Here is a 9,421-nt window from a genome sequence, read left to right as displayed (position 1 = left end):
GTGGTGGAGCCACCTTCCTTACTGCTGAGGAGGGCCTTAGCCGAAGCGTCTAAGACTGGTACCAGCGTCACCATCGGTTAACTCGCAAAACCAAATCTGGGGTAGCTCGGATACCAATAATAGAGGTGAATCGCTTTTTGACTTTATTGTTAGCGAAAATCTTCGCATCTGTAACAGAGGAAACTCTCCTGCTTTTGTGACCGCAGGCAGGGAGGAGGTTTTCGACCTCACCCTAGCCTCACAAGGGATTGCCCCGCTGATCTCGAACTGGCGGGTCCTCGACGATCATTCCTTTTCAGATCACAGAACCATACATCGGGTTTAGTTTAGGCGGAGAAGGTCCGCTTAGGAATTCTTACAGAAACCCTAGGAACACGGATTGGGAATGTTACCGCAGGAGGCTACGGCAAACTCACCCACCATCAATGCTGCGCTGGAGAGGTCCTGTCCACTTTAAACACCGAAGGGAAAAAGGAAACCTCTATGGTGGACTACGGAGCTCTCCGATATTAGAGCGTCATGTAGACGTTTATTCAACAGGACCTGCAGAAGTGGTCTATTTGATGACTGGGTTTTGTGTAAAACAGGACTTTCAATATACAAGTCCGAGTTAAGAAAGGCTAAGAGGATCTCGTGGAAGAGCTTATGTGAAAAAGTGGTGGGCTGTCACGAGTCCTCTAGATTCAGGCGTATTCTCGCAAAAAACCCAGTGTCCCTGGGGTATCTCAAGGACGCAAATGGTAAGTGGGCCCACCGCAGTGAAGAAACACTTCAGATGCTTCTCGACACCCCCTTTCCGAGCAACACGTCCTCTGCGAGGGAATCTCTCGGGGTGATGGATGACGATTGTGCGGCCTTTGTCGGTATTCTGGATGAGCCGCACTTGACGTGGGCGATTAATTCGATAAAACCGTTCAAGTCCCCGGAACCAGACGGCATCATACCAGCGCAGCTGCAACAGGCTGTTAAGGTGTCATGCAGGTGGTTGGCACCTATCAATGCGAACTGCATTGGATTCGAGTCAAGGTTACGTTCATCCCGAAGGCTGACATGCTTATGGTAAAGGCAGGTCAGTGGATACTGCCTCGCATACTATCGTGTCATGGCTCGAGGAAGCCATTGCAGCCTAGGACTTTGCTGTTGGGACCTTCCTTGATATCGAGGGAGCTTTCAACAATGTCCTGCCTGAGGCAGTAGAACTGCTCTTGACGGTCTTGGGGTTGAATCGAACCTCAAACACCTCATTCTCAATCTTCTGTGCGGCAGTGTGATCGAAACAGAATGGGCCAGCGCGCGTGCGAGGCGAAGCGTTAATAGGGGAACACCACAAGGTGGGGTTCTCTCTCCTCTTCTATGGATTCTAGTCGTTAACGAATTGCTCAAAAAACTAGAGGATCGCGGCTGTCTGGTGATTGCCTGTGCAGACGATGCAGCACTTATGGTCAAGAGAAAGTTCCTTAGCACCGAGTACGAGTTGACGCAGGGATATCTCAGCGTTGTAACAAAATGAGCGGTCGGAAGTGGACACGCCGTTAACCCAAATAAGACGGATATGGTTTTATTCAGCAGAATATATAAGATCCCGTTGGCCCCGCTGCCGCAAATGGGAGGTATTCGCCTGCAACCGCCGGATACAGTGAAATATTTAGGGCTCATCCTGGATATGAAGCTTTCATGGAAGCCGAATATCGAGAAGAGAGCAAAAAAGGCATATATGGCCTTATACTGCTGTAGAAGAGGTATTGGCAAAAGATGGGGCCTCTCACCGAAAGTGGTCCTCTGGCTCTATGACACCATAGTCAAACCCATCTTGTTCTATGGGGTCTTTATGCGGTTGAGGGCTTTAGGGAAGACCACACTTGCCAAGAAACTCGAAAGCGTTCAACGGGCTGCGCTAATTAGCATATGCGGTGCATTAAGATCCACCCCAATCATGGCATTTAATGCAATTTGAACATAACGCCGATGAACATTGCCTCTTAGATGCATAGCCGCGAAGGTGGCTATCAGACTCAGAGAATCTGGATTCTTAAAGGAACGCGTATCTGGACATTCGAATATCCTCACAAACTTTGACTGCATACCCGATCATCTGGATCATGGAGTCGCCTTATCAAACTCTGGCGGCTCTTTCTCTGCCCATATACCGTTGAGGGAGATATGGGTGGGAAGGGTCAAAGCTTGGGGGAAGGTCGGTAGAGGGGTCTACTGTCGGGAATTACATAAATAAATTCCTGTTTCAGGCTTCCCGACTACTGCAGTATATTCCAGGCTGAGGTCGCAGCCATTAAAGTAGCAGCAGATTGGCTGCTACGGACTGCATCCACCTTCAGAGGTGACCATTCACTCAGATAGCAGAGCGGCAATACTAGCCTTGAACTCATTCACAGTGCGGTCAGGGTTTGTCGAAGAATGTCTAACGTCGCTATCTCTAGCAGCTAGAGTTTTCGTGATTAGATTGGTATGGGTGCCGGGCCACAGCGGAATTGCAGACAATTGCAAAGCTGATAAGTTAGCAAGGAAGGGCACCCTAGAATCATTATCGGTAGAATGGGAACGGATCGGTGCTCCTGTATCCTCTTGTTTTCTACTATTAGATAGCTGGGCCACGCGTATGCTTGTCCAACGACGATGCTGGGCCAGCATCTGGACTTGTGCGGTTGCAAAGGCCTTTTGGCCCATGATAGATCGAAGGAGATCTAGTGTTTGGAAGAAGTTGCGGTAGAAACAAGCAAGCATTTCCTGCTTGACTGTCCAGCGTTTGGGAGGGCAAGACTTATACACTTGGGGGCGCATACCTTCGGGCATCCCACCGAACTGGCGGGAGTTGAAGTTACGTGTCTGTGTTATTATGTATTGGCTACAAAGCTCACCGCCAATCTGTAAGTCCGAACACGGGAGTGCTTTTTCAATGGCATCACAAGCGACTACATTATTAGTCTACTTGTGATCTTTGATCGCCCATTTAACCTAACCTAACCTACAGCTGCTGGCGTACGCCGATGATAGGCAGCGAAGCAAATGGATCTAGTGGTGAACGAGGGCAAGATGAAATATCTCCTGTCATCAAACAAACAGTCGTGGCACTCGCGACTAGGCTCCCTCGTCACTGTTGACAGTCATGTCTTGGAACGAGCATCAACACCAACAACAACGTCAGGCACAAAATCCAACAGGTGCTACTTCGGACTAATTAGGTAATTGAGAAGTAAAGTCCTCTCTCGACGAACAAAAACCAAACTCTATAAGTCACTCATTATTCCCGTCCTGCTATATGGTGCAGAGGCTTGGACGATGACAACAGATGATGAGTCGACGTTGCGAGTTTTCGAGAGAAAGGTTCTGCAAAAGATTTATGGTCCTTTGTGCGTTGGCTTCCGCGAATATCGCATTCGATGGAACGATGCGCTGTTTGAGATATACGACAACATTGACATAGTTCAGAAAATTAAAAGACAGCGGCTACGTTGGTTAAGTGAAATAGTCCGAATGGACGAAATAGTTCAGCTTTGAAAGTATTCGATACTACTCGCCAAGGAAGCAGAGGAAGACCTCCACTCCGTTGAAAAGACCAGGCGGAGAAGGGCCTGGCTGTGCATGGAATGTCCAATTGGCGCCATCTTGCGAAAAGAGGAAACGACTGGCGCGCTGTTGTTAACTCGGCAATAATAGCGTTTCTACGCCAGTAAAGAAGAAGATTGTATGATACGCCGGAGGCATTGAATTTTACCACCGAAATGGTATGAGATAGCTTCAAATGAGTCAGATCAAAATTAATGACGATACCTCTTTGTGTTTAGAAGGAATAACAACAGCTGAAAACTCGCCCTAAACCCTATATAACTAACAAGCTTTATGTAACTAAAAATACTTCTCTGGCTTTAATCTTTGCTATTTGCAAGAAGGGGAATTTCTTTATAACCGAACTTAGGTCTTACTTGTCCTCTCCTTACTTGTTTTACCCTGAATGTGTTACTAAGTTTGGAAAACTCAGAAGTAAACATAGGAAACCCTTAAAGTTTATATTGGGTAGTCGAAAAAGTCGAAAATTATCAAATTTAGCCATGTCCGTCTGTTCGATTATCTGTTAACTCAAACTTGTTTTTCAGCTTTTGAGATATCAATCTGATATTTTCACCCGTCCTTTTGTCGGATCGGCGTCATGTCCTGGCATGGAAAACTTTTTTATTTGACGCGAACTTTCATGGCTTTGTTATGAATTATTTCAGGCTAACGTCAAATCTTCGAAAAATATTTTTAGATCAGAAAACTTGGCACATACCTACCATTCAAACAGGTTGTCTTGTTGCGTCGCATGTATTTGTTTTTTGTTTTCAAATTCAGAAAAAATGGGGTTTTTATGGTACAGTTAGTACAGTAAAATCGTACGGTTGAAAAAGGAATCGATTCCATCATATTAGCTTTAATGCGCGAAGCTTATTCTGACTGCTCACACATCTATGAAAAATTGCAATGGGAGCGTTAAAATTCTTGTAAATAAACTTCTCCCATATGGGGCGCCAAAAACTACACTTGGTAAATATCTACATGAATAATATGCACATAGCTAAACCAATATAATGGGTTAACTACACTTTGAATTTTATGAATTCGCGTCCGTCTAATTTTTTTTTTTTTTTCTGTCTTCCCTCTTTTATTTTGAAGATTTATTTGATGCAACAACAAATTTATTGTCTACATCAATGATAAAATGCTATGTAGCCATAGAGCTAAAAAGACGAGAGCGTCAATGCTTAACCAAAGAAACGCCAAAAGGCAATAAACGTTGCGAGGAAGAGAGCGCGAAAAAGAGAGGGCAAAATGTGTGGGGGCGCGTGAGGGATAAGCACAAGCGAGTTCAAAACAAATTTAGAGGTTAAATCTGAAAAAAATGGTCAAAACGTTAGCCACAGATGCCAACAAAGATTAAAAGAAACAAGTTGAATTAGATTAAAAAATCATTGCTGTCGGAGAGGCAGAAAATATGGGCAAAGCTAACGGCTTCAAAGCTTTTTTCAAGCTAAAAAATAAACGTTTTGTTTTTGTTTCAGCGGCATCCTTTTCAGTTTAGTATTTTTGTCATTTAACATGTTTCGTTGGACGGCTCTCCCGCGAGGCTTGCCACTTAACGCTCCCTTCCCGACTGCATGTGCGGCTGCCAGGCTGTCGCTTACTGCCGTTGCATTTTATTTATGTTGCTTGCAGCTCAACTACTCGCCCGCCATTCTTGCAACTTACAATAGCAATTGCCGCAAGTGTTGCTATCTCCTTTGCCTGCTGTCTGCCCAAATACCCATGTCTCCATAGTTGTCGTCTGTCCAGTGGTCAGCATTGCTCCGCTATCTGCCTTTTTGTCAACCCTTTTGACCTTTTCTTATAGTTTAATTTTTTTCGGCGCATTCAAATGTCAACTGTGGCCAGTTCATAGATCATTGTATCTTATTGTTGTTTTTGGTTGTTGCTGCAACTGCCACACCATAACGACCCTTTGCAACTATTGTTGCCTTTACTGCGCGTCTCTGAAACTGTAGTCGGAGCTGCGCGTTGTCTCCTATAGTTTTGAGTTGCACACGCAGAGTTGCATGTTCGTATTCGCTTTAGCTTTTGTTTACTTACATATTTTCTACTTTGTTTCATTTTCCACATTTTTAAATGCATGCAAACCATTTTCTTTTTATAACGCTTTTGTATATTGCATTCTTTGCAGATAAAACGACATTGCACAGTGGACTAATTGATATTCCTAACAGATGCAAATTAATAAGATTCTTTGCAACATTATCTGCGCTGCTAAAGAGAGCCTGGATATGTCATTAAAGCGGAACACACAAAGAACTTATGGAAAACGTTACTTTAAGCTAACTATTGCACTACTAAGAGCCTTTCTTCTTCTTTTCTGGTGTAGACACCGCTTACGCACTTATAGCCGAGTTAACAACATCGCGCCAGTCGTTTCTTCTTTTCGCTACGTGGCGCCAATTAGATATTCCAAGCGAAGACAGGTCCTTCTCCACTTGGTTCTTCGCGCCGAATACTTTCAGAGCTGGAGTGTTTTCGTCCATTCGGACAACATGTCCTAGCCAGCATAGCCGCTGTCTTTTAATTCGCTGTAATATGTAAATGTTGTCATATATCTCATACAGCTCATTGTGTGCGGAAGGTGGAGTCATGTGTAGAAGTTCAGAATTCACTTGAGAGTGGCCAGAAACGATTAAACGACATATGGCTCAAGCAGCTCACGACTTCCGGTTTTAGACCAAGTATCCTCTGGGTAGCCTAAGAACATCCGTTCGAAGGCGAACTAAAGTGAGAAGGCGAAATATCCTCTACACAGGGTTGTGCGCTGGGTTTGGGACCGCCCGCATATAAAACGCCCGCAATGAAAAGATACCAACTGCCTCTGATGAGAGACCACCCTTTTGATGACGACCACAGCGAACGAAACAACTAGAATGATTTGAGGGCATGCACCTGGAATGTCCGGTCACTTAATTGGGAAGGTGCTTTTGCCCAGCTGGTTGATGTCCTCGTGAAACTAAAGGTTTAAATCACCGCCGTGTAAGAAATGCGATGGACGAGACAAGGACTGAGGCGCGTAGGTCGTGGTGGGAGAGATGAACGTCTAGCCACAATCCGCATCAAAGCGAGGTTCTTCAACATATCGCTGATTTGCGCCCACGGCCCGACGGAAGAAAAGTGCCATGTGACCAAAGACGCTCTCTATGAGCGCTTGGAGCCCTCCTATGAGAGCTGCCCCCGGCACGATATCAAAATTGATAAGGGAACTGTGGGACGGCATTTCAAACTCCTTCCGTACAGCTGCAATCGAAACCATTGGTTTTCCTAAAATGCAAAAGAACAGCTGGTACGACGAGGAGTGTCGTGTCGCAACGGGGAGAAAACTGACTGCCTACTTCGCAACGTTACGATCGACCACAACACGATGATGATGGAACAGACGTTCCGTTGCACGATCATGAAGAAGTTCGAATAGCAATTACCCGCCTGAAGAATAACAAAGCGGCGGGGGCCGATGGATTACCGGATGACCTATTCAAACACCGCGGCGAAGAACTGATAAAGAGCATGCATCAGCTTCTTTGTAAAATATGGTCGGACGAAAGCATGCCCAACGATTAGAATTATTGCAAATCAACAACTGACAGATATTCACCATGCGCCAAATCTTGGAAAAAACCCGTGAAAATAGAATCGACACTCACCACTTCTTCGTCGATTTCAAAGCTGCCTTTAACAGCACGAAAAAGAGCTGTTTTTATGCCGCGATGTCTGAATTTGGTATCCCCCCAAAACTATTACGGCTGTGTGAACTGACGTTGCGCAGCACCAAAAGCTCGGTCGGGAATCGGTAAGGACCTCTCCGAACCGTTCGATATCAAACGAAGTTTCAGACAAGGCAACTCTCTTTCGTGTGACTTCTTCAACCTTCTTCTAGAGAAAATATTTCGGGCTGCGGAACTTGGTTTTCCTATGTCCTCGTTCGTTCTAGCGCTGAACCTATGGACCACCAGTCAACAAGTCAATATCGCCGCAATTGGAGGTGTTCTGACTGGACATTGTTCACTAGATTCACACGGAGGGTGACTAAATATTTTGTCGGCCGCTCTTTGAAAAGGCTGGCTGGAGGAAGACGAAGGGCATTCTGGTCTATTGCTCTGCTTTTGCCAGGCTGAGATTAAATTTAAATATCTCTGTAAAACGTTTGGCGAATTGAGGAAAATGACTGGGGTGTTAACCGTCTTAATAATTTTGTGGTGGGTTCAAAGCGCTTTGTAGGTCTATGAGAAATTGGTGACCCACTTTCAGGAGTTTCTGGGTAACACTAAGAACGAAATGAGATCAATCGCGTTTGGATCAATTCTGCGAACTAGTCTAAACTCACCCCTAATAAAGCAAATAAACATATACGAAATCCGGTATGTGCTGCAGAGACAGAATATATTCGACAATAAAAGATATCTATTGACACCCTGAGTTTAGAGAGTTTCTAAAACTGTGACCGTTTAATTACTCCTTCAACCACCCATATAAGCCAAAATAACCTATGTAACTAATTTGGATAGTCTAAGAAGTTAGCTTGCCAAATTTGTTTCTTAACTTAAAATACCTGAGCTACTGTATGTCAGGGGCCGTAAAGCGCCGGCAAGAATAACTTGTAAAATAATAAAGTAGTTGAAAAGCAACAAAATGTGTAAGAATTTATGTGATTGTCAGCAACTGTTTACCATAACAAACACATGCAGCAACATACGCCCTTTCAAAAGCGCCGTTCCGTTTCCCATTGGACTTGCAGTCGCTCACACATAAGAGCATGAAACAAACATGGACTGCATATACATATGTTGTATTATATGTCACTGTACATTGCTGTAATGAAAACATTAAATGTCATATGAAGAGCTTCACTCGCCGCTCAGCTCGTAATATTTTGCTGTGACTTTTATTAGCACTCTTTAATATTTTAAAGCTTCTCTGTTTAAGAATATAGAGAAAACATTAAATTTTGTATAAAGCTAGTTTTTCAACTATTTACTTTCCGTCGATTAAACAACAACTTCTGCTTGGTGTCGATTACTTTTTATTTGTTCATTAAGAGACATATTTTTCTAACGTTTTTTCCCCCACAGCCATGGTGACGGCGGCAACATCTGTTTTCGGCTTTTCTGCTATCAATTTCGCATTATACACTGTTTTGTTTAATCCAATTTGATTTTAATCCAATTTGAAGTCGGCTTAAGTATTTATTTTTGTAATAGTTAAACGGTTGCGAGAATTCAATTGGCTGAATTTTTTACTGAAACTCAAATATTTGAAACTAACTGTTTACATTTACAACGGTGAGCGTATAAAAAATGCCTGACTAAAAATATGTGCTTTTACATTGCCGTTTTTTGCGTAGAAATATATTTTTAAACGATTTGTGAATACGCAAGTGTATAAATATGCACAAAGACGTATTCACTAAACTTTCGGTTGAAAATTGCAAATGTGTTCCTGCGTTTAACTGCTGGGACCAAACAAAAAATATGTGAATATATGTACATATACATATTAGTTATACATACTCGTGCGTTTTTTAAGTTTTTTAAAAACTGAACTACAAAACAAAATAAACAACCGTGGATAATATAAGTTCGGTTCAATTAAAAGTCTGAAATCTTTCGCACTTTCAAATAGTATGAATGTTTGATATCAAAACCTTCGATATGAAAATTTGTATATTGACATATTTCTTAAAAACTTGGTTGGCGAAAATAGCGTGAACACAATTGAGCAAATAAAATCACGAATTATCGGTTCTTGCAAAAAGTGGGTACTTAATGTGGGCGAATTCGTCTGTAATATAAAACAGCAAAGAAGTAACAAATTTATTCAGTTTTTGTAATAAAAGAAAAATATT

The sequence above is a fragment of the Bactrocera tryoni genome, chromosome 2 (genome assembly GCF_016617805.1).
Source record: "Bactrocera tryoni isolate S06 chromosome 2, CSIRO_BtryS06_freeze2, whole genome shotgun sequence".
Taxonomy (NCBI): domain Eukaryota; kingdom Metazoa; phylum Arthropoda; class Insecta; order Diptera; family Tephritidae; genus Bactrocera; species Bactrocera tryoni.
The sequence above is the reverse complement of the archived record's forward strand: the minus strand, read 5'-3'. Positions refer to the sequence as shown.